This window comes from Ranitomeya imitator, chromosome 1, assembly GCF_032444005.1.
Source record: "Ranitomeya imitator isolate aRanImi1 chromosome 1, aRanImi1.pri, whole genome shotgun sequence".
Lineage (NCBI taxonomy): Eukaryota > Metazoa > Chordata > Amphibia > Anura > Dendrobatidae > Ranitomeya > Ranitomeya imitator.
Genome location: NC_091282.1, coordinates 266,439,013 through 266,464,503, shown reverse-complemented (window position 1 = coordinate 266,464,503; position 25,491 = coordinate 266,439,013). Strand labels below are relative to the sequence as shown.

Here is a 25,491-nt window from a genome sequence, read left to right as displayed (position 1 = left end):
TCACCTGTGAAAGTGTCATTCACACCCTATGGTATGATCTTTGTGCACCCCGTCTCAATAACTCCTTCTGCAGCCACACTCTTTGGGTATGTACAGACAAACACCAACCATCTAGTCAAAGCTGGCAATTCTAGTGTTGGCAGTCCTAATGTCTTACTATTTTCGTCAAAATTTTAGTTTTTCTGGCATTTTTTTTGTATCAGCCAAAAAAGTGAAGCTACGTTAAATGTTTAATTATGGGTCTTATTTTACTGCCATGTAATTTGCTACTAATGTCAGTAAATGAATATTCTTTAGAATGATTCCAGGCAAAAACTTTATTGAGTGAGATAAAACATTGCATTTTATTATTTAAAGTTGTGACATTTCATTTTCGAAAAAAGAATGTCCTGCCTAGAAGTAGAATACCTGACCAGTAATTGATTTTAATGACTCTCCTCCCCAAGTCACATTTCCATATCTACTTTATTACTGGCAGCATTAAAAGTCAGAAGAAGCCGACACATCCTGTTGCATTATTTTCAAAAGGTTAAAGATATCAAAAGAAGTGTAAAAAATGATCCCAGAAAGGCAAAGGGAAGCCAGATATTAGTACACGTTGCTTGGTTGGCAAAATGAAAGCTCACTATGCTAATGGTACTCTATATTACAGAGGTTAGCTTTTTCATTATGGAACATAAAAATCCTCAGTAGTTCCTGTTCTTTACTGTCCAACAGGTAACTTGAGAATGTCAAGAAACCTACTGTACATCTAATGGTAAAGGCAAATAGAAGATGCTGTAATTAGGCCATTTTGATAGAAGTGCACCGCATATCTAAATTTAGTGGACTATGGATCTAAAATGGTCCCATTATTGGCTACACTGCATTGGCATGTCTCCAATATTACAGACACATTATGGTTCAGTAATATACAGATGGATCAGCCAGCAACATGTAGCTGAGTTAATATAGCTTTAAGGCAGCAGTCCTCAAATTTTCTTAAATTGAGAGCCACATTCAACTCAAAGCGATAGTCGCGAGTCACATCCAGGCAGTAGTGACACTTAGAGCCCCCATTACCAATATTATGACAGCCAAAGTTTCCCCACAGAAAGCACACTAAGCCCTCCTGTGTACATCCAATGGTTCCCACTTTGTCGTCATTTAGGATTCTTGTAGCAAGCATACCTTGCACCCTACTGCACCCAACTCCAAGCCCCCCTCTAATGGTATCATCCTATCTCCAGCTTGCTATATTTATTTCTCTGCTCGATCCCTCCCTCGCAATTATAACAACTTCCAGACTTCCTCTTAAGTGCAGGGCTGCTGATAAAAATCACGCTTGGAGACCTTCTCCTCGTAGTTGGTTGCCTGACCAGGGGCTAATACATCAAGAATATAGACATCCATGAGCCACACATCCAAGGACCACGAGCTACGGGTTGGAGAACCCTGCCTTAGGGTACGTGTAGGTTTAGAGAAGTGGCATGTACACTGTTGCAAATGTGGGGTGTAGGTGGAAGGGGTGTAAAGCACTCGCACACCTCTTCAGGAAAATTCACCACACACTCTTATTTCAATTCCAAATTCTCTTGTTTCAAAACCACGTGTAGGTAAGCAAACATATGTTCAGAAAAACATTTTGGTGCAGGATATCAAAGCAACGTTTTGACCCAATCCCAAGTCTTATTCGCACAATCGCTCTTGGTACCGTGTCCTTTGGGAGGAAGTGTGACGCTCGTGGCTCCTGCTGGGCAGAGGTAATGGGTAGGACCTTGAGATGAGCAGTGTGTGGAGCTATCCCGCGCCTTCTGGCGTGTTTGTCCTGATCACGTTCATGTGAACACGTTCAGTATTTGCAGCTGGAAAATCATAAGTCATAGTAAGAAATATGATGCGTAAAATATGTGTTCTTGCTGCGTTTCTGCAGGGGTTTTGATTTTTTTATGTGTTTTTTTTCTCTGTCCATTATAATGGGTGAAAAATTCTGAAAGAACTGACATGCTGCAGATCTGAAGCTGCTTCAAATCTGGAAGGAAAAAATAAGCAACGCGTGCATGAGATTTTGGAATCTCATACATTGTTCTGGTACATTAAAATGCTGCATTTTTTTCTCAGCAGAAATGCACAAAAAAAAACACAGCAAAAACGCAGTGTGTGAAAATACCCATAGTGTTTTACAGTGCTATTAGTGTAGCAGAGGCACTCACATCTACTTTGAAGAAGTGATGGACTATATGTGGCGTATACGCAGCTTATTTTTTAACCACATTTTTTAAATTGAAAATTTTCTGGGTATTACAGCACTGAAAATGAGCTTTTAACAAATTTCATACACAAATCTCAAGCATTTATCGACCAGCACTGTGGTGCAAAGGGTGAAATGTGCAACTAGGCTGCACCATATCTGCAGCAGCACTTACATCAGTGGATTTTCCTACAGGTCCACAGCAGAAATGCTCAGTGTGCACATACCCTTAAAATGTGGACCATATACTGACACATCTATACAATTCATTGGGTGTTTTCATCCACAGTTGAATGTAGTCAGTGCCAGGGCTGGACTGGCCATTTGGCAATTCTGGCAAATGCCAGAAGGGCCGGTCTGGTTGTGGAGTGCCTTGTGTGCTACGTTGTTAACAGAATCAATGTTCTCAAGGCACCCATACTGTTAACAGTTGTGACGGAGTACCATGGGTATAATTAGAAATATTGGTCTTATAGTAAATCTTCCTTTCCTCCATCCAGGGTAATATTAGTAATATATCCCATATGATGCTTAGGGACGGGGATACCATGGGCCTGTGTGATTTAAAATGCCAGGGCTGATTTTCATCCCCAGTCCGTACCTGGTCAGTGCTACATATTGTGTTCACCCATGTACTGTAAATAGCATCTTGGATTAACATTGATTTTGCAATGTAAATGGGAAAATGCAGATGTAATGATAATAAAAGATCCACTCATGAAAGAAAGAATCCTTTCTATTCAAAACAATACTAGGCTCGTTTCTGTATTTCTTCCCTTGCTGATTTACCATGACGACTACCTATTAATGAGCAAGGTCACTTCCACCTTTAGGATAGCCAAGGTCGGATAAGAATGGATTCTTCTGTTATCTCGTGTTATGGTATCCTGATGGTACAATATCATATTGGCACTTTCTGCCCGTTGTCGCTGATTTCATAGCAGCGCGAACAGTACATCTTAGACACAGGCAATTCAACATCATAACAGAAATCAATAATTTAATTGTATTGACCACTGTAACAAGATCTACAGGAATGTGCCTGCAAGTATTCGGAGACAATTTGTGCCTTGTCACTACCTCTGGCCATACACCTTACATAGCTGTCGGCTGAACATGCTTTTTTGCTTTTTCTGCTGCTCTCAGTATAAAGAAGGTGTAAACCAATAAAAGACACCTACAACTGCAGCTAATCTGTCCTGAGAACAAAACAATCCGGCGTGTCAAATTCAACATGCCCAACTCTTTTTCCTCTAAAATTTCCCATTGATGGAAAGTTAGGACATATTCATACAAATTAGACAGTCAAAACTGGTGAATTTGACTGACATACATAAACTGGCTATTTTCGCTTTTCTGCTGTTTGCAAAACATCTACATACAGTGGGGCAAAAAAGTATTTAGTCAGTCAGCAATAGTGCAAGTTCCACCACTTAAAAAGATGAGAGGCGTCTGTAATTTACATCATAGGTAGACCTCAACTATGGGAGACAAACTGAGAAAAAAAAATCCAGAAAATCACATTGTCTGTTTCTTTAACATTTTATTTGCATATTATGGTGGAAAATAAGTATTTGGTCAGAAACAAAATTTCATCTCAATACTTTGTAATATATCCTTTGTTGGCAATGACAGAGGTCAAACGTTTTCTGTAAGTCTTCACAAGGTTGCCACACACTGTTGTTGGTATGTTGGCCCATTCCTCCATGCAGATCTCCTCTAGAGCAGTGATGTTTTTGGCTTTTCGCTTGGCAACACGGACTTTCAACTCCCTCCAAAGGTTTTCTATAGGGTTGAGATCTGGAGACTGGCTAGGCCACTCCAGGACCTTGAAATGCTTCTTACGAAGCCACTCCTTCGTTGCCCTGGCGGTGTGCTTTGGATCATTGTCATGATGAAAGACCCAGCCATGTTTCATCTTCAATGCCCTTGCTGATGGAAGGAGGTTTGCACTCAAAATCTCAAGATACATGGCCTCATTCATTCTTTCATGTACCCGGATCAGTCGTCCTGGCCCCTTTGCAGAGAAACAGCCCCAAAGCATGATGTTTCCACCACCATGCTTTACAGTAGGTATGGTTTTTGATGGATGCAACTCAGTATTCTTTTTCCTCCAAACACGACAAGTTGTGTTTCTACCAAACAGTTCCAGTTTGGTTTCATCAGACCAACGGACATTCTCCCCAAACTCCTCTGGATCATCCAAATGCTCTCTAGCAAACTTCAGACGGGCCCGGACATGTACTGGCTTAAGCAGTGGGACACGTCTGGCACTGCAGGATCTGAGTCCATGGTGGCGTAGTGTGTTACTTATGGTAGGCCTTGTTACATTGGTCCCAGCTCTCTGCAGTTCATTCACTAGGTCCCCCCGCGTGGTTCTGGTATTTTTGCTCACCATTCTTGTGATCATTCTGACCCAACGCGGTGGGATTTTGCGTGGAGCCCCAGATCGAGGGAGATTATCAGTGGTCTTGTATGTCTTCCATTTTCTAATTATTGCTCCCACTGTTGATTTCTTCACTCCAAGCTGGTTGGCTATTGCAGATTCAGTCTTCCCAGCCTGGTGCAGGGCTACAATTTTGTTTCTGGTGTCCTTTGACAGCTCTTTGGTCTTCACCATAGTGGAGTTTGGAGTCAGACTGTTTGAGGGTGTGCACAGGTGTCTTTTTATACTGATAACAAGTTTAAACAGGTGCCATTACTACAGGTAATGAGTGGAGGAAAGAGGAGACTCTTAAAGAAGAAGTTACAGGTCTGTGAGAGCCAGAAATCTTGATTGTTTGTTTCTGACCAAATACTTATTTTCCACCATAATATGCCAAAAAAATGATAAAAAAACAGACAATGTGATTTTCTGGATTTTTTTTTCTCAGTTTGTCTCCCATAGTTGAGGTCTATCTATGATGTAAATTACAGACGCCTCTCATCTTTTTAAGTGGTGGAACTTGCACTATTGCTGACTGACTAAATACTTTTTTGCCCCACTGTATCTATCATGATGAAAGTGCCATGTTCAGATCCACTTATCCAGTTTCTCCTAACCACCTCATTATACATATGCACATTTAGCTCAGCTGAGCATCCATGTGTCCTCAATTGAAAGAAGGGAAAAGCCACTGCCAGACAACTCTGACTGCAGCTTAGGCTATGTTTCCACGGTCAGGAAACTTAGCGCTTTGGATGCAGCAGATACACCGCTCTGCCCAAAGCGCCACCCCCCTTTGTACGCGCGGTTATTCCAGATGTGTTCATTGAACACATGCGGAATCACCGCATCCTATCCATAGAGAGGGTTATTTATCTTGCGGAGATGGAGCATCTCCGCAAGATAAATTGACATGTTGCAGTCTAGAAAGATGCGCCACATGTGTGTAAATGCACAGATGAGGCCGTGCGCATATAGTGGAGACGGGATTTAATAAAATCCCCTCCACTATGCTGTAACCTCTGGATGCTGTGGATTGGACACTGCGGATGTACACAGCGTCCAATCTGCAGCAAATCCTGAAGGAATACGCCAAGTTGAAACATAGCCTAACTCTGCCGAGACCAAAATGATTGGACATGTAAAAACACAACATGCTCCACCACATTAGATGGTCAAAACCAGTTGGTTAGACTGACATGTTTGTCATGGTCTATTGTAACGACCAGGGGTATTTTTGCTTTTGCATTTTCATTTTTTGATCTCCTTCTTCCCAAAGCCATAACTATTTTATTTTTGGATCAAAATGGCCATGTGTGGGCTTGTTTTTGTGGGACATGTTGTACTTTTGAACAAAACCATTGATTTTACCATGCCGTGTACTCGAAAATGGGAAAAAAATTCCAAGTGGGGTGAAATTGCAAAAAAAGTGCAATCACACACTTATTTGTTTGCTTGGATTTTTTGCTAGGTTCACTAAATTCTAAAACTGATCGGCCATTATGATTCTCCAGGTCATTAGACACCAAACTTGTCTAGTTTCTTTTTATCTAAGTGGTGAAAAAAAATTCCAAACTTTGTTAAAAATAAATAAATTGCGCCATTTTCGGAGACCTGTAGCATCTCCATTTTAAGTGATCTCGAGTTGGGTGAGGGCTTATTTTTTGCGTGCGGAGATGACGTTTTTAATTATACCATTTTGAAGCAGATACAATCTTTTGATCGCCCATTATTGCATTTTAATGCAATGTCATGGTGACAAAAAAAGTATTTCTGCCGTTTTGACTTTTTTTCTCGCTATGCTATTTAGTGATCAGGTTTATTTTTTTATTGATAGATCAGTCGATGTTTAAATGGTGCAAAAGGGGGTGATTTGATCTTTTATTTTTTATTTTTTAAATCTTTTTAATAACTTTTTTTTTTTTACTTCTGGCATGCTTCAAAATAGTCTCCATGGAAAACTAGAAACTGCCACAACCCGATCGGCTCTGCTACATAGAGAAGATTATCATATCGCCTCTATGTAGTAGAATTACTCACTTGCAATGAGCGTGGACCACCGGACGGTGTTCACAGCAAGCCGGCAGCGACAACTATAGAGGTCTCCAGGAGTCATGCCAATGAACCGGTGACCCACGATCATGTGATGGGGTCACCGGTGGGCAGATTTCCGGCACGATGGATCTTGATTCCATCCGCGGCTGTTCCGGGCACATGTCAGCTGTCCAAAACAGCTGACATGTGCCAAGAAAGATATGGGCTCAGCGCCAGAGCCCACATCAAAGGGAGGGAGTCTGACATCGACATACTATTATGCCCGATGTCGGAAAGGGGTTAAAAAGTAAAACATTTCACTTATTTCAAAACACAATATTGAAAATCTATATGTTCTGAAAGAAACAAGATGGTTGGCCAGAGAATGGAACAACATTTTAATCTAGAAGATGTTTTCCGATTTCAGGAAACCCCCTATACCACAGAAGCAGTTTGCTTAATTTTTTTTTACTCACCTTTCCCAGGCCCAGTACTGAGTCTCTGACATTGATCACAGTGTCTCGTATTGTCTCTAATGTCGTGTCAACAGTTATGCAATCAATATTTGAGATTAGCGACTCGGCTCGAGTAGTTGGCACAAGCTGCTCCGTGCTGACGAGCTCATTGATTGGCTGCAGTGCTGTTAAAGTGATGTCAATGCTACAGACAATAACAGACACTGGGAGCAGCAGCAGACACTCAGCGCTGGACCTGAGCCTGGAGACAGATTTTCTGAAATCCCTATAAATTGACATGTGGCTACAACTTGAACATGAGACTGGTCAGGTATGGGGTGAAGCCAATTTTCATTAAGAACTGCATCAATTATCAATATCCTCTTCCTCTATATCATTGGCACAATAGGATGATAGTCAAGGAGACTAAAGTAGCGATTGCTTTCCTTCCAATGAAATGTTTATTCATGGCATGGTTTCAACGGCCATGATCATGCACATTTACAGAACTGGGAAGGCTTCCTAATATATTAAAATAAAGGTTACCAATCAGTATTAGTCATGAAAAGAATTAATGTAAGAAGGAACCGTCTGGGGGACACATGAGTTAATGTAAGTGCTCATGTCAAGACTCGAGAATAATTTAAAACATTCCAAACATGATGAATTATAGAGATTTCAATAGAATTTCGCTCATAAAATTAGGCGCAGCATACGTGAAGACTACTTTTTGTCTTCCTAGCAGCGAAGGTGTTATAGTAATTAACAAGTTATCGCACACTTTGAAAGCTTTTTTGGACCGAAATGACACATTTTAGTTTAGTGGAGAAATGACTAGCTGGTAATATTAGCTTTTATCGTCTACCGCTGCTATTTGCCAAAGTGCCACATTATCTTGTCAGTTCCTGTTATTGCCGACAACTCCCTTACACACAGTTACTCTCAGAGCACTCAGGAGTGTACTTTACTATGTAGTGTTTGGATATGCTTCGGGAACATACTTTTCACACTAGTCGTACTTAAGTCCATTTGATTATTATTTTGATGGCTAATGTCTACCTGCCAAGATCTGTAAAAGCAGCTTGTCTGGCAAGATTTTTTCTTCTGTACATGAAAACATGCCTTTTTATACAATAAGCATGCATTATACAGTATGCCTATTATTCCTTCCAACATTCCCTTAAAAAAATACAGCATGCAGAGCATAAACTCTAAAACATCAAGACCACTCGATTTCCGTAGTGCATTACATCCAATGCTGGACAGATCTACAATCAGGCTAGATTCACACATCTGTCTGAGTTTTAGGGTATGTTCGCACATTGCGTTTTTGCAGTGTTATTTTTCAGCAGCCAAAACATCCACTGTTGGCTATAAAAACACGGCGTACAAAACACAGCTATTTGCGGTCTTTCTGCTACATTTTTTTGGTGTGGATTACATGTGTGATTTGTCTACTGTACCTGTAAATAAAGATATCTTTATTCACCAAAATGCTGCAAAAATGCAGCACAAATGTTACGCTGCAGTTTTTTTCAGCATTTTTGTAGTTTCTCATTACTTTCAATGACTAAAAAAAGGTACAAAAACATTGAAAGTTTAGACAAGCTGCAGATTTTCAAAAAGACTGCAATTCTCAAATTTAGGGCTCCTACTCATCTGCATTTAAATTGGACACGTGTGATTGTGGCGCCCCAGGGTCCTGGTCACCACAGTTGCATTGCTTTCCCTTTTGTGGAGAGAGATGTCACGCTTGGGAGTGATGAAGGATATCTTTCACAAGGTAAATCTCACATACAGCACTTTCACACTCCAGGCCATAAGGGGGAGCTTTGAACCCAGATTCAGGGTGAACTCCCTTATACATTCTGGCTGGAGAGGAAGTTAGGGAGCAGTCTGTCATAGGACAGAGAAGCAGACAGTTCATCCCAGACAGCAGACAGTGCAGTGGGGACCTGAAGAGAGCAGACGGCAGTGAGTGCCAGGAAGTCTGAAGGAGCGTGTAGTCCGAGGAACTACAGCTCGTGGTGAAAGGAAACAGATAGTACGAACAGCTTTTAGAAGGAGAGCAGGAGGGAGAAAGCACAGGAGAGAAACACCAGTGGAGCAGAGCTGAGAAGAGAAGAGGCTACCTCCCTGGCTAGTGCAAATTCTAGTAGCCAGAAAACCGTGGCCGTGCTGAACTCTATAGTGGCATAGCAGAAACCGGCAGGACAGCTGGATTGTATATCCCCAAATGAGTGCAAAATTACCTCCAAAATTTGGAAATAAACTGCACCCCCGATCAGAAACAATATGGGTAGCAATTAGGGATGATCGAAGAGCTTCAATAGTTCAACAAACAGGCTCTCCATGCCTATGTTGTGACTGTCACACAACCGTGACACATGTACAGTAGCTGTGGCGCCGAATAGCTGATTATCGGCAACATTCCAGGTATCCAAAATATAGAGGCAGCTATTTTGTAAGCACTATAGCTATTCTGATAAGCTCTTATCTGAAGGTATTAGATCATCCCTAGTAGTAATCCCATGTCATTTTACAATATCTCTGATGAATATTTGCTCCAAGGTCTTAGCCACCAAAATTACAGTATTACCTGCCAACATGGGTAGATCACTGATAAACTTGACCGATAAATGAGTTCATGGTCTACTGGGAATCACCAATGGATGGAGAGACCCCGATGGATGAGTATGAGAGATCTTAGAATGCGCACAGACACTGCAGATGGCTACATACTACCGATTAACTTGATTTACCCCGACCACCAAAAACACAGAGTAAGAAGATCTGTGGTGGCTTTATAACCGGGATTTCCAGCCAAGACCGAATCATGATGTGCACTCTTAGAACTCTTAGATGGAGATTCACAGGTACAAACAGTTTATTCAACGGACAGGCAGCAGAGGCGTCCCCCTGAGCCTCAACAACCTCCTTCTCAAGATCGGAACATATAGCTACAATACACAATAACCACCCTTTTTGTAGTATAGGAACCGGTTCACAATTAACTCCACACCCAGGTAAACAACAAGATAAGGCATCCACCTTGCTGTTCTTGTTCCCTGGCATATATTTAACAAAAAAGTTAAACCTGGTGAAGAAATATGCCCATCAAGGCATTAGATATTTCTCAGACTCTAAATATACAAGATTCCTATGATCCGCGATTACCATATCCGGATAAACTGCCCCCTCCAGAAAACGATGCAACTATTCAACGTATTAAAATCCTCAGGATGATCCCAATCCAGTTCCGTCCAGAGTTTTGCAGGATACATGCAAAAAACATAGTCTAGAAAAGCCATCTCCTCAACTGAGTGCATACATTTAGTAACATAGTTAGCAAGGCCGAAAAAGGACATTTGTCCATCCTGTTCAGCTTATATTCCATCAGAATAAATCCCCAAATCTATGTCCTTCTAAAGAACCTAATAACTGAAAGATACAATATTGCCATGCTCCAGGAAGACATCCAGGCCTCTCTTGAACCACTTGACTGAGTTTGCCATCACCACCTCCTCAGGCAAGGAATTCCAGATTCTCACTGCCCTATGTCATGCTGCTGCAATGCAGGTAGGTGCAGGCTTCACTAGATGGCAGTAGAGAGGAAGCATGTCTGCACCTAAACAGAGCTGACCTGCAGTGCAGCAGTGAGACTACCACAGGTGGCAGTAGAATAGTCAAACAAACCAGGGCAAATCCTAGACTGTAGCACAAGGGGTCAATAATGGTCAGCAGTGGATAGGCCAAAGTCAAAGAACAGAAACAGGTCAGGATACAAGCCAAGTCAAAACCAGGGAGTCTGCACACTAAAGGGAAACACTAAGACAAGACGGGAATAGGGGAACACAGACACGGGTTCAGACAGCAAACGCAGCAAGACCAATCAGAGCAATCACAATCAGCTACAGCAGCATTAGGCAAAAGCTATAACTGATATCGCCTGCAGGAAGCAGCAGCGATAAATAGCCAACCTGAACCCAGACAGAGGCTGAGAAAGGTTAACTCTTGACATGACCAGATCGGGAAAAAGGGAAAACCGGACTCAAAACCCGGCCTGGATCATGACACCCTAACAGTAAAGAATCCTCTTCTATGTTGGTGGAAAAACCTTCTCTCCTCCAGACGCAGAGAATGCCCTCTTGTGACCCTCACCTTCCTTGGTATAAATAGAGGAGAGATATTTGTATTGTCCCTTTGTAAACTTATACATGGCTATTAGATGGCCCCTCAGTTGTCTTTTTTCTAGACTAAATAATCCTAATTTTTCTAATCTCTCTGGGTATTGTAGTTCCCCCATCACCTTTATTAATTTTACTGCCATCCTTTGTACTTGCTCTAGCTCCATTATATACTTCCTTGGCAACGGTGCCCAAAACTGTACACAGTACTCCATGTGCGGTCTAACCAGAAATTTGTACACAAGTAGTATAATGTTCTCATCATGTGTATCCAGACCTCTTTTAATGCACCCCATGATCCTGTTTGACTTGGCAGTCGCTGCCTGGCACTGGCTGCTCCAGGTAAGTTTATTGATTCCTTCTTCCCATGTGTATAACCTTACTTTTATCATTGTTAAACCGCATCTGCCACCTTTCAGTCCAAGTTTCCAACTTATCCAGATCAGAAAAATCAAGATATACCATGTCCAACGACTCACTTTGGTCCAGTCTATAGCTTACCTCTTCATAAAAACTGATTAGATTGGTTTGACAGGAGCGATTTCTCATAAACCCATGCTGATATGGAGTTAAACAGATATTCTCATTGAGATAATCCAGAATAATATCCCTCAGAAACCCTTCAAATATTTTACCAACAATAGAGGTTAGACTTACTGGCCTATATTTTCCAGGTTCACTTTTAGAGCTCTTTTTGAATATTGGTACAACATTTGCTATGCGCCAGTTCTGTGGATCAGACCCCGTCGCTATAAAGTACCTAAATATAAGAAATAATGGTTTGTCTATTACATTACTTAGTTCTCTTAGTACTCGTGGGTGTATGCCATCCGGACCCGGAGATTTATCTATTTTAATCTTATTTAGCCGGTTTTGCACCTCTTCTTGGGTTAGATTGGTGACCCTAAATATAGGGTTCTTTTTGCCTCTCAGCATTTCACCTAGCACTTTATTTTCCACAGTGAATACCGTGGAGAAGAAGGTATCTAATATATTAGCTTTTTCCTCGTCATCTACAACCATTCTTTCCTTACAATTTTTTAAGGGCCTACACTTTCACTTATGATTCTTTTACTATTGATATAGTTGAAGAACAGTTTGGAATTAGTTTTACTCTCCTTAGCAATGTGCTTCTCTGTTTCCTTTTTGGCAGCTTTAATTCGTTTTTTAGATAAAGTATTTGTCTCCATATAGTTTTTTAGAGCTTCAATGGTGCCATCCTGTTTTAGTAGTTTAAATGCTTTCCTTTTACTGTTAAATGCCACTCTTACTTTGATTAGCCACATTGGGTTTTCCTATTTCTTGTCCTTTTATTCCCATCTTCCCAACTATCTATATAATCGTCTAACGGGGTACTTCCATCTGTTTGTCTGTCACGGAAATCCCGCTTCGCTAATTGGTCGCGGTCTGACGGGACCAATCAGCGACAGGCACAGTCCAGTCGCGAATTGGCCCCTCCCTACTCTTCTCAAGTCAGTGCCCCCTCCCTACTCCCCTCCAGTCAGTTCCAGTGTGTCGCCCCATCCCGGACCAACTTTTTACTATTCATGCTGCCTATGCAGCATGAATAGTAAAAAGATATAATGTTAAAAATAATTTAAAAATCATGCTATTCTCACCTTCCATCGCCTCCGCAGCTTTCCCGCTTTTCCCGATGCTCTCGCCAGCTTCTGTTCCCAGAGATGCATTGCGAAATTACCCAGACTACTTAGCGGTCTCGCGAGACCGCTACATCATCTGGGTAATTTCACAATGCATCACTGGGAACAGAAGCTGCCGGCCACATCGCGAGGAGCGGGACAGCTTCGGTGGACGACGGAAGGTGAGTATATTACCAATTTTTTTTTTAATTCTTTTTTTCACAGGGATATGGTGCCCACACTGCTGTATACTTCGTGGGCTGTGTTATATACTACGTGGGCTGTGCTATATACTAAGTGGCCTGTGTTGTATATTACATGGGCTGTGTTATATACTACATGGGCTGTGTTATATACTGCATGGCTGCTATATACTACATGGCTGCTATATACTACGTGACTGCTATATACTACGTGGCTATGCTATATACTACATGGCTGTCTGTGTTATATACTACGTGGCTGCTATATATTACGTGGCTGTGCTATATACTACGTGGGTTTTGTTATATACTACGTGGCAGCTATATATTACGTGGCTGCTATTTACTACATGACTGCTATATACTACGTGGCTGTCTGTGTTATATACTAAGTGGCTGCTATATATTACTTCGCTGTGCTATATACTATGTGGGCTGTGTCATATACTACGTGGCTGCTAAATACTACATCGCTGTGCTATATACTACGTGCCTGCTATATATTACGTGGCTGTGCAATATACTACGTGGCTGTGCTATATACTGCGTGGGCTGTGTTATATACTACATTGATGTGCTATATACTATGTGCCTGTGCTATATATTACGTGGCTGTGCAATATACTACGTGGCTATGCTATATACTGCGTGGGCTATGTTATATACTACATCACTGTGCTATATACTACGTGCCTGTGCTATATACTACATCGCTGTGCTATATACTACGTGGCTGCTATATACTACTTGGCTGTGCTATATACTACGCGGCCGGCTGCGTCCAATCAGTGATATTGCCGCGGGATTTAAACACCGCTTCGGTGATTATTTGTCCCCAGCAAACCACGACCAATCAGCGAAATGCAGTCTGGCCACGAATTAGTGCGGGATTTCAACCACGCATCGCTGATTGGTCGCGCCCGGCTGGCCGCGATCAATCAGCGATATTGGTGCGGATTTTAACCCCCACTCACAGCACGACGAACATACATACATACATATTCTAGGATACCCAATGCGTTAGAATCGGGCCACAATCTAGTAAGGTATAAACTGCTTATAGTGCCTATTTAAGATGTTCTTAAACATTTCCCATTTATTATTTCTACTAGATGGAGGCCCGATGCTATCGCATTGGGACGGCGGTAATGCCACGATGAGGGCAGGCTTTGCAGCACTGAGAATCTCTCCCCCATGTGCTCACCCACCTATCCACTCTCTCTTTCCCCATGTGCTGACTTCTCCCATCTGTGCTCTCTTCTTTGACCTGTCTACCCCATGTGCTATCTATACGGAACATACCACAGCTCCTGGGCAGGGGAGGAAGCAAAAGACAATACTGAAATTACAGAAGGAGATCGCAGAGGATACATTTTGTGAGGTAAAATATTGTTTAAAAACAGTCAGTGAAATATTTTATTTTGCTTCCTCCCCTGCCCAGGAGATGTGGTATGCTCCGTACACGGTCAGACACAGACAATTTTTAAAATTAACTTTCGTTCGTGGTAAAACCCCTAACCCCTTTAGGGTAAGTTCACACAGGGTGTTTATGCTGCTTTTTTTCTGCAGCAAAACCTTATCTTCTTGGCAGGAAAGAAGCTGCGGCAAAAACGCAGGTTTAGGTGCATTTTTGGTGCATTTTTTGGTTCCCTTTGTCCATGCTAATGTCCATTGACTTTCTGCAGTAAAAACGCTGCAAATAATGGTACCAGCATTTTTTGCAGCTTTTTCTCAACACCCATTCAATCCAATGGGTGAAATACTCTGCAAAAACGCTGCAAAAATGCTGAAAGAAGTGACATGCTCTATGTCCAAAAAAAGCAGCAAAGCACAAAATCCTGATGACACAAAAAACCAATGTGTGTGCATGAGATTGCTGAAATCTCATAGGCTTTGCTGACACTGTAAAAAGCAGCTGAAAATTAGCATAAAAAAGCAACAACAAAAGCAGTAAAAACAACCTGCGTGAACTTACCCTAATTGTTACCGGCTTCCTCTACCTGTAGACACGTCACGAATCTAGCGCCAGGATCAGCCGAATGATTCACTGCGCCTGCGTGGAATTCACGCAGGCGCAGTAAAATAGACTGCCGCCATCTTTGTGCAGACAGATAGCGGCGGTCACATTAAAACTGCGCATTCGCTCCTCCTGTACAGAGATGGTGGCGGTCAGTGAATCATTCGGCTGTTCCCGTTGGCGGCATGTTCGCGATTGTGTTCCTCTGGTGGTACCGTGCAAGAGGCTGCGTACAGCGTATACAGTGTGTTTGTGCGTGTGTGTGGTGCGTACGGCATATACAGTGTGTGTGTGTGTGTGGTGCGACGGTGTTCCACTGGTGGTACCATGCAAGAGGCTGGTACCACCAGCAGTTTCCATATTGAGACACCCATCACTTGGGTGTGCCAATATGGAGGTTGGTGAACTTCCGCATCTTGGAATTCTGGGATCCGGACACATCTGGATGGAACAGGATGTGAAGACATTAGAAGGTAAGTATATATTAAGATTCTTATTTCTGAGGACATTGTACCCAGTCAACCAGATTAAGGGCATCTCTAAGCTGGTCAAACTTTGCCTTCCTAAAGTCCAGTGGATTTGTGACTCCCTGACAAGTTTCCCTAGCAAAAGACAAGTAAAACTGTAAAATATTGTGGTCGCTATTTCCTAGATGCCCGACGACCTGCAGATTTGTTATTCTGTCAGGTCTATTTGATAGTATTAGGTCTAAAAGTGCTGCTCCTCTGGTTGGATTCTGCACCAATTGTGAAAGATAATTTTTCTTGGTTATTAGCAGAAACCTGTTGCCTTTATAGGTATCACAGGTCTCTGTTTCTCAGTTAATATCCGGGTAGTTAAAGTCCCCCATAACAAGGACCTCATTATGGATTGCAGCTTCATCTATCTGCTTTAATAGTAGACTTTCCATGATTTCTGTTATATTTGAGGGTTTGCAATAGACCCCAATGAGAATTTTGTTACTATTTTTCTCTCCATGTGTTTCAGCCCATATGGACACGACATCCTCATTCCCTTCTCTAATATCGGCCCTTAAAGTGGACTTTAGACAAGACTTTACATAAAGACAAACCCCTCCTCCTTTCTGAGTTTTACGATACTTTCTAATCAGACTGTAACCCTGTAAGTTAACTGCCCAGTCATAGCTTTCATCTAACCATGTCTCGGTTATTCCCTCTCTGTCATAGTTACCTGTAGATATTTCTGCTTCTAGTTCTTCCATCTTGTTTGTCAGGCATCTTGCAGTTACAATTGTGCAGTTTAGAGGATTTTGGTTTGTTGTAATCTCCTCCTTGTAGATTATTTTAGAAAATTTCTTACCTCCCTTCTGAGTATGTTGTATTGGGTCTTCTTTGCCACACCTCATATCCTTCATCAGTATATTTTCTGGCTTCATGTTTGTGCCTAACGTTTCTCTGGTTTGACAAATAATTTATTGTCTCTGAGTATCTATAAAACCTGCCTGACATGTACTTGACATGTCTCAAGTTCAGGTGAATAACTTAGCATGTTATCAAGATAGATCGCAACAATTCTACCTACCAGATGTAATTTACAAATTGCTAAAAGACAGCGCGAGCATTAGTCAACCCAAACAACATCACAAGGTTCTTATAGTGTCCCTCAGGCATATTGAAGTCTGTTTTCCACTCATCACTCTCTTCAATACGAATGAGATTATACATCCTCCTGAGATCCCGATTAGAAAAACATTTTGTTCATACGATCTGATTAAAGAGATCCGGGATGGGAGGGAGCGGATACAGATCTCGGACCGTGATCTGATTGAGTTTGCAGAAATCTAGGCAGAGGTGTAACCTCTGTCTATTTTTATTACAAAGAAAAAATGCACAGCAATAGGGATGAGGATGGTCTGATAGGACCCTTTGCCAAAGTTTCAATGATGTAATCCTTCATGGCCTGCCACTCTGGACCAAAGATCTTTGGCAGCTTGGCCCCAGGGACAAGATTAACAGTGCAGTCAAAGGAATGATGGAGAGGAAGTTCTTTCTCCAAGAACACATCCTCAAAGCCAGACAGGTATTTAGGCACAGACTGGTATCCATCCTAGCTAGCCTAAACAGTATCCTTGACAGTACTCGCTCCACTAAATCACGTCTCAAGTCTTCCAATCTACCACAGGGTTACGCAGTGTGAGCCATGGTAGTCCAAACACCACATGAGAGGGCAGACCCTCTAGCAAATAAGTCAATACATTCTGAGTGCATGCCCCCTACCTGTAGATATAACCCTCAGATAACTTAAGTAAAATACACCTGTCTCAAGGGTACAGTGTCAGTGGCTATTATTGGTATATGTCTGGACAATCTGGACAGTGTATGTGGTTTGAGGTCCCGGATCTGGACAAACTAGCGTAATTTAAATTAAACCCTGCCCACACTGTGTAGAAAGGCTGAAATAACTGCCTTACTTTTGCCCAGATGGATTTCAGCATGTAGAAAAAATTGTGTCCTACACACGGCGGAGGTACACCCAGGTTAGCAGTAGGGAAGGATAAGCAACCACGAAATGGCCCTTTCTCCTACAGTAAAAACACACTCCCCTTTATGCTGAATCAAAGTTTGTTACCCAGAACGAGTCACCCCACCCAACTGCATGGGTTCTCAGAGCAAGGGTAACCTTGGTAACCCTGACCTCCCAAATATTGGAGTGTCTCTCCACCCTGATATCCAGAGACATTGCTGCCTCAGGCCGGCGTCACACACAGCGTATGAAAATACGGTCCGTATATTACGGCCGTAATACGCTGAAAAGTCCCAAAAATAGTGGTCCGTAGCTCCTGCGTAGGCAGGGTGTTTCAGCGTTTTTTGCGCATGGCATCCTCCGTATGTAATCCGTATGTCATCCGTACTGCGTGTTTTTATCGCAGGCTTGCAAAACCAACATACGGCTATACAAGGGATCCATGTGTTAAAAAAAAAAAACATATATACTGTCTATATATATACAGTGGGGCAAAAAAGTATTTAGTCAGTCAGCAATAGTGCAAGTTCCACCACTTAAAAAGATGAGAGGCGTCTGTAATTTACATCATAGGTAGACCTCAACTATGGGAGACAAACTGAGAAAAAAAAATCCAGAAAATCACATTGTCTGTTTTTTCAACATTTTATTTGCATATTATGGTGGAAAATAAGTATTTGGTCAGAAACAAAATTTCATCTCAATACTTTGTAATATATCCTTTGTTGGCAATGACAGAGGTCAAACGTTTTCTGTAAGTCTTCACAAGGTTGCCACACACTGTTGTTGGTATGTTGGCCAATTCCTCCATCCAGATCTCTAGAGCAGTGATGTTTTTGGCTTTTCGCTTGGCAACACGGACTTTCAACTCCCTCCAAAGGTTTTCTATAGGGTTGAGATCTGGAGACTGGCTAGGCCACTCCAGGACCTTGAAATGCTTCTTACGAAGCCACTCCTTCGTTGCCCTGGCGGTGTGCTTTGGATCATTGTCATGTTGAAAGACCCAGCCACGTTTCATCTTCAATGCCCTTGCTGATGGAAGGAGGTTTGCACTCAAAATCTCACGATAGATGGCCCCATTCATTCTTTCATGTACCCGGATCAGTCGTCCTGGCCCCTTTGCAGAGAAACAGCCCCAAAGCATGATGTTTCCACCACTATGCTTTACAGTAGGTATGGTGTTTGATGGATGCAACTCAGTATTCTTTTTCCTCCAAACACGACAAGTTGTGTTTCTACCAAACAGTTCCAGTTTGGTTTCATCAGACCATAGGACATTCTCCCAAAACTCCTCTGGATCATCCAAATGCTCTCTAGCAAACTTCAGACGGGCCAGGACATGTACTGGCTTAAGCAGTGGGACACGTCTGGCACTGCAAGATCTGAGTCCATGGTGGCGTAGTGTGTTACTTATGGTAGGCCTTGTTACATTGGTCCCAGCTCTCTGCAGTTCATTCACTAGGTCCCCCCGCGTGGTTCTGGGATTTTTGCTCACCGTTCCTATGATCATTCTGACCCCACGGGGTGGGATTTTGCGTGGAGCCCCAGATCGAGGGAGATTATCAGTGGTCTTGTATGTCTTCCATTTTCTAATTATTGCTCCCACTGTTGATTTCTTCACTCCAAGCTGGTTGGCTATTGCAGATTCAGTCTTCCCAGCCTGGTGCAGGGCTACAATTTTGTTTCTGGTGTCCTTTGACAGCTCTTTGGTCTTCACCATAGCGGAGTTTGGAGTCAGACTGTTTGAGGGTGTGCACAGGTGTCTTTTTATACTGATAACAAGTTTAAACAGGTGCCATTACTACAGGTAATGAGAGGAGGAAAGAGGAGACTCTTAAAGAAGAAGTTACAGGTCTGTGAGAGCCAGAAATCTTGATTGTTTGTTTCTGACCAAATACTTATTTTCCACCATAATATGCAAAAAAAATGATAAAAAAACAGACAATGTGATTTTCTGGATTTTTTTTTCACAGTTTGTCTCCCATAGTTGAGGTCTACCTATGATGTAAATTACAGACGCCTCTCATCTTTTTAAGTGGTGGAACTTGCACTATTGCTGACTGACTAAATACTTTTTTGCCCCACTGTATTTATATATATATATATATATATATATATATATATATATATATATATATATTAATATTTCATCCAGCGCGATAGAGCAGAAAGCCGGTAATTCAATTACCGGCTTTTGCTTTCTCCTTCCTAAACCCGACATGATATGAGACCTGGTTTACATACAGTAAACCATCTCATATCCCCATTTTTTTTGCATATTCCACACTACTAATGTTAGTAGTGTGTATATGCAAAATTTGGCCGTTCTATCTACTAAATTAAAGGGTTAAATGGCAGAAAAAATTGGCGTGGGCTCCCGCACAATTTTCTCCGCCAGAGTAGTAAAGCCATTGACTGAGGACAGATATTAATAGCCTGGAGAGGGTCCACGGTTATTGCCCCCCCCCCCCTGGCTAAAAACACCTGCCCCCAGCCACCCCAGAAAAGGCACATCTGGAAGATGCGCCTATTCTGGCACTTGGCCACTCTCTTCCCATTCCCGTGTAGCGGTGGGATATGGGGTAATGAAGGGTTAATGCCACCTTGCTATTGTAGCAAAATTGTAAGCCAATTGTAAATTGTAAGCCAAATTAATAATGGAGAGGCGTCAATTATGACACCTATCCATTATTAATCCAATACTAGGAAAGGGTTAAAAAAATACACAAACACATTATTAAAAATTATTTTAATGAAATAAAAACAAAGGTTGTTGTAATATTTTACTGAACGCCCATTCCAATCACTGAAGACCCTCGTTCTGTATCAAAAAAACAAAACAATATCCTTACCTTCCGCAGATCTGTAAAGTCCAACGATGTAAATCCATCTGAAGGGGTTAAAATATTTTGCAGCCACGAGCTGTGCTAATGCATTGATGCTCGTGGCTGCAAAACCCCAGGGAATGAAGGTAAAGTAGGTCAATGACCTATATTTACCTGCATTTGCGGTGAGGCGCCCTCTGCTGGCTGTTCCTAGATCGTGGGAACTTTCCTAGAAAGCTCCCTGGCTCGAGATCATAAGAGGGCGCCCTCTGCTGGTTGTCCTCATATGATACTTTCTAATCAGACTGTAACCCTGTAAGTTAACTGCCCAGTCATAGCTTTCATCTAACCATGTCTCGGTTATTCCCTCTCTGTCATAGTTACCTGTAGATATTTCTGCTTCTAGTTCTTCCATCTTGTTTGTCAGGCATCTTGCAGTTACAATTGTGCAGTTTAGAGGATTTTGGTTTGTTGTAATCTCCTCCTTGTAGATTATTTTAGAAAATTTCTTACCTCCCTTCTGAGTATGTTGTATTGGGTCTTCTTTGCCACACCTCATATCCTTCATCAGTATATTTTCTGGCTTCATGTTTGTGCCTAACGTTTCTCTGGTTTGACAAATAATTTATTGTCTCTGAGTATCTATAAAACCTGCCTGACATGTACTTGACATGTCTCAAGTTCAGGTGAATAACTTAGCATGTTATCAAGATAGATCGCAACAATTCTACCTACCAGATGTAATTTACAAATTGCTAAAAGACAGCGCGAGCATTAGTCAACCCAAACAACATCACAAGGTTCTTATAGTGTCCCTCAGGCATATTGAAGTCTGTTTTCCACTCATCACTCTCTTCAATACGAATGAGATTATACATCCTCCTGAGATCCCGATTAGAAAAACATTTTGTTCATACGATCTGATTAAAGAGATCCGGGATGGGAGGGAGCGGATACAGATCTCGGACCGTGATCTGATTGAGTTTGCAGAAATCTAGGCAGAGGTGTAACCTCTGTCTATTTTTATTACAAAGAAAAAATGCACAGCAATAGGGATGAGGATGGTCTGATAGGACCCTTTGCCAAAGTTTCAATGATGTAATCCTTCATGGCCTGCCACTCTGGACCAAAGATCTTTGGCAGCTTGGCCCCAGGGACAAGATTAACAGTGCAGTCAAAGGAATGATGGAGAGGAAGTTCTTTCTCCAAGAACACATCCTCAAAGCCAGACAGGTATTTAGGCACAGACTGGTATCCATCCTAGCTAGCCTAAACAGTATCCTTGACAGTACTCGCTCCACTAAATCACGTCTCAAGTCTTCCAATCTACCACAGGGTTACGCAGTGTGAGCCATGGTAGTCCAAACACCACATGAGAGGGCAGACCCTCTAGCAAATAAGTCAATACATTCTGAGTGCATGCCCCCTACCTGTAGATATAACCCTCAGATAACTTAAGTAAAATACACCTGTCTCAAGGGTACAGTGTCAGTGGCTATTATTGGTATATGTCTGGACAATCTGGACAGTGTATGTGGTTTGAGGTCCCGGATCTGGACAAACTAGCGTAATTTAAATTAAACCCTGCCCACACTGTGTAGAAAGGCTGAAATAACTGCCTTACTTTTGCCCAGATGGATTTCAGCATGTAGAAAAAATTGTGTCCTACACACGGCGGAGGTACACCCAGGTTAGCAGTAGGGAAGGATAAGCAACCACGAAATGGCCCTTTCTCCTACAGTAAAAACACACTCCCCTTTATGCTGAATCAAAGTTTGTTACCCAGAACGAGTCACCCCACCCAACTGCATGGGTTCTCAGAGCAAGGGTAACCTTGGTAACCCTGACCTCCCAAATATTGGAGTGTCTCTCCACCCTGATATCCAGAGACATTGCTGCCTCAGGCCGGCGTCACACACAGCGTATGAAAATACGGTCCGTATATTACGGCCGTAATACGCTGAAAAGTCCCAAAAATAGTGGTCCGTAGCTCCTGCGTAGGCAGGGTGTTTCAGCGTTTTTTGCGCATGGCATCCTCCGTATGTAATCCGTATGTCATCCGTACTGCGTGTTTTTATCGCAGGCTTGCAAAACCAACATACGGCTATACAAGGGATCCATGTGTTAAAAAAAAAAAACATATATACTGTCTATATATATACAGTGGGGCAAAAAAGTATTTAGTCAGTCAGCAATAGTGCAAGTTCCACCACTTAAAAAGATGAGAGGCGTCTGTAATTTACATCATAGGTAGACCTCAACTATGGGAGACAAACTGAGAAAAAAAAATCCAGAAAATCACATTGTCTGTTTTTTCAACATTTTATTTGCATATTATGGTGGAAAATAAGTATTTGGTCAGAAACAAAATTTCATCTCAATACTTTGTAATATATCCTTTGTTGGCAATGACAGAGGTCAAACGTTTTCTGTAAGTCTTCACAAGGTTGCCACACACTGTTGTTGGTATGTTGGCCAATTCCTCCATCCAGATCTCTAGAGCAGTGATGTTTTTGGCTTTTCGCTTGGCAACACGGACTTTCAACTCCCTCCAAAGGTTTTCTATAGGGTTGAGATCTGGAGACTGGCTAGGCCACTCCAGGACCTTGAAATGCTTCTTACGAAGCCACTCCTTCGTTGCCCTGGCGGTGTGCTTTGGATCATTGTCATGTTGAAAGACCCAGCCACGTTTCATCTTCAATGCCCTTGCTGATGGAAGGAGGTTTGCACTCAAAATCTCACGATAGATGGCCCCATTCATTCTTTCATGTACCCGGATCAGTCGTCCTGGCCCCTTTGCAGAGAAACAGCCCCAAAGCATGATGTTTCCACCACTATGCTTTACAGTAGGTATGGTGTTTGATGGATGCAACTCAGTATTCTTTTTCCTCCAAACACGACAAGTTGTGTTTCTACCAAACAGTTCCAGTTTGGTTTCATCAGACCATAGGACATTCTCCCAAAACTCCTCTGGATCATCCAAATGCTCTCTAGCAAACTTCAGACGGGCCAGGACATGTACTGGCTTAAGCAGTGGGACACGTCTGGCACTGCAAGATCTGAGTCCATGGTGGCGTAGTGTGTTACTTATGGTAGGCCTTGTTACATTGGTCCCAGCTCTCTGCAGTTCATTCACTAGGTCCCCCCGCGTGGTTCTGGGATTTTTGCTCACCGTTCCTATGATCATTCTGACCCCACGGGGTGGGATTTTGCGTGGAGCCCCAGATCGAGGGAGATTATCAGTGGTCTTGTATGTCTTCCATTTTCTAATTATTGCTCCCACTGTTGATTTCTTCACTCCAAGCTGGTTGGCTATTGCAGATTCAGTCTTCCCAGCCTGGTGCAGGGCTACAATTTTGTTTCTGGTGTCCTTTGACAGCTCTTTGGTCTTCACCATAGCGGAGTTTGGAGTCAGACTGTTTGAGGGTGTGCACAGGTGTCTTTTTATACTGATAACAAGTTTAAACAGGTGCCATTACTACAGGTAATGAGAGGAGGAAAGAGGAGACTCTTAAAGAAGAAGTTACAGGTCTGTGAGAGCCAGAAATCTTGATTGTTTGTTTCTGACCAAATACTTATTTTCCACCATAATATGCAAAAAAAATGATAAAAAAACAGACAATGTGATTTTCTGGATTTTTTTTTCACAGTTTGTCTCCCATAGTTGAGGTCTACCTATGATGTAAATTACAGACGCCTCTCATCTTTTTAAGTGGTGGAACTTGCACTATTGCTGACTGACTAAATACTTTTTTGCCCCACTGTATTTATATATATATATATATATATATATATATATATATATATATATATATTAATATTTCATCCAGCGCGATAGAGCAGAAAGCCGGTAATTCAATTACCGGCTTTTGCTTTCTCCTTCCTAAACCCGACATGATATGAGACCTGGTTTACATACAGTAAACCATCTCATATCCCCATTTTTTTTGCATATTCCACACTACTAATGTTAGTAGTGTGTATATGCAAAATTTGGCCGTTCTATCTACTAAATTAAAGGGTTAAATGGCAGAAAAAATTGGCGTGGGCTCCCGCACAATTTTCTCCGCCAGAGTAGTAAAGCCATTGACTGAGGACAGATATTAATAGCCTGGAGAGGGTCCACGGTTATTGCCCCCCCCCCCCTGGCTAAAAACACCTGCCCCCAGCCACCCCAGAAAAGGCACATCTGGAAGATGCGCCTATTCTGGCACTTGGCCACTCTCTTCCCATTCCCGTGTAGCGGTGGGATATGGGGTAATGAAGGGTTAATGCCACCTTGCTATTGTAGCAAAATTGTAAGCCAATTGTAAATTGTAAGCCAAATTAATAATGGAGAGGCGTCAATTATGACACCTATCCATTATTAATCCAATACTAGGAAAGGGTTAAAAAAATACACAAACACATTATTAAAAATTATTTTAATGAAATAAAAACAAAGGTTGTTGTAATATTTTACTGAACGCCCATTCCAATCACTGAAGACCCTCGTTCTGTATCAAAAAAACAAAACAATATCCTTACCTTCCGCAGATCTGTAAAGTCCAACGATGTAAATCCATCTGAAGGGGTTAAAATATTTTGCAGCCACGAGCTGTGCTAATGCATTGATGCTCGTGGCTGCAAAACCCCAGGGAATGAAGGTAAAGTAGGTCAATGACCTATATTTACCTGCATTTGCGGTGAGGCGCCCTCTGCTGGCTGTTCCTAGATCGTGGGAACTTTCCTAGAAAGCTCCCTGGCTCGAGATCATAAGAGGGCGCCCTCTGCTGGTTGTCCTCATATGAACTCGAGCCAGGGAGCTTTCTAGGAAAGTTCCCACGATCTAGGAACAGCCAGCAGAGGGCGCCTCACCGCAAATGCAGGTAAATATAGGTCAATGACCTACTTTACCTTCATTCCCTGGGGTTTTGCAGCCACAAGCATCAATGCATTAGCACAGCTCGTGGCTGCAAAATATTTTAACCCCTTCAGATGGATTTACATCG

General features: G+C 42.2%; 1 protein-coding gene across 1 annotated transcript in view; it reads right to left on the bottom strand.

Moving 5' to 3' along the window:
* The window catches only part of TMEM132C (transmembrane protein 132C), a 1,168,692-nt gene that overhangs the window by 232,113 nt on the left and 911,088 nt on the right, over positions 1–25,491 (bottom strand). The gene's annotated exons all lie outside the window — the stretch shown is intronic.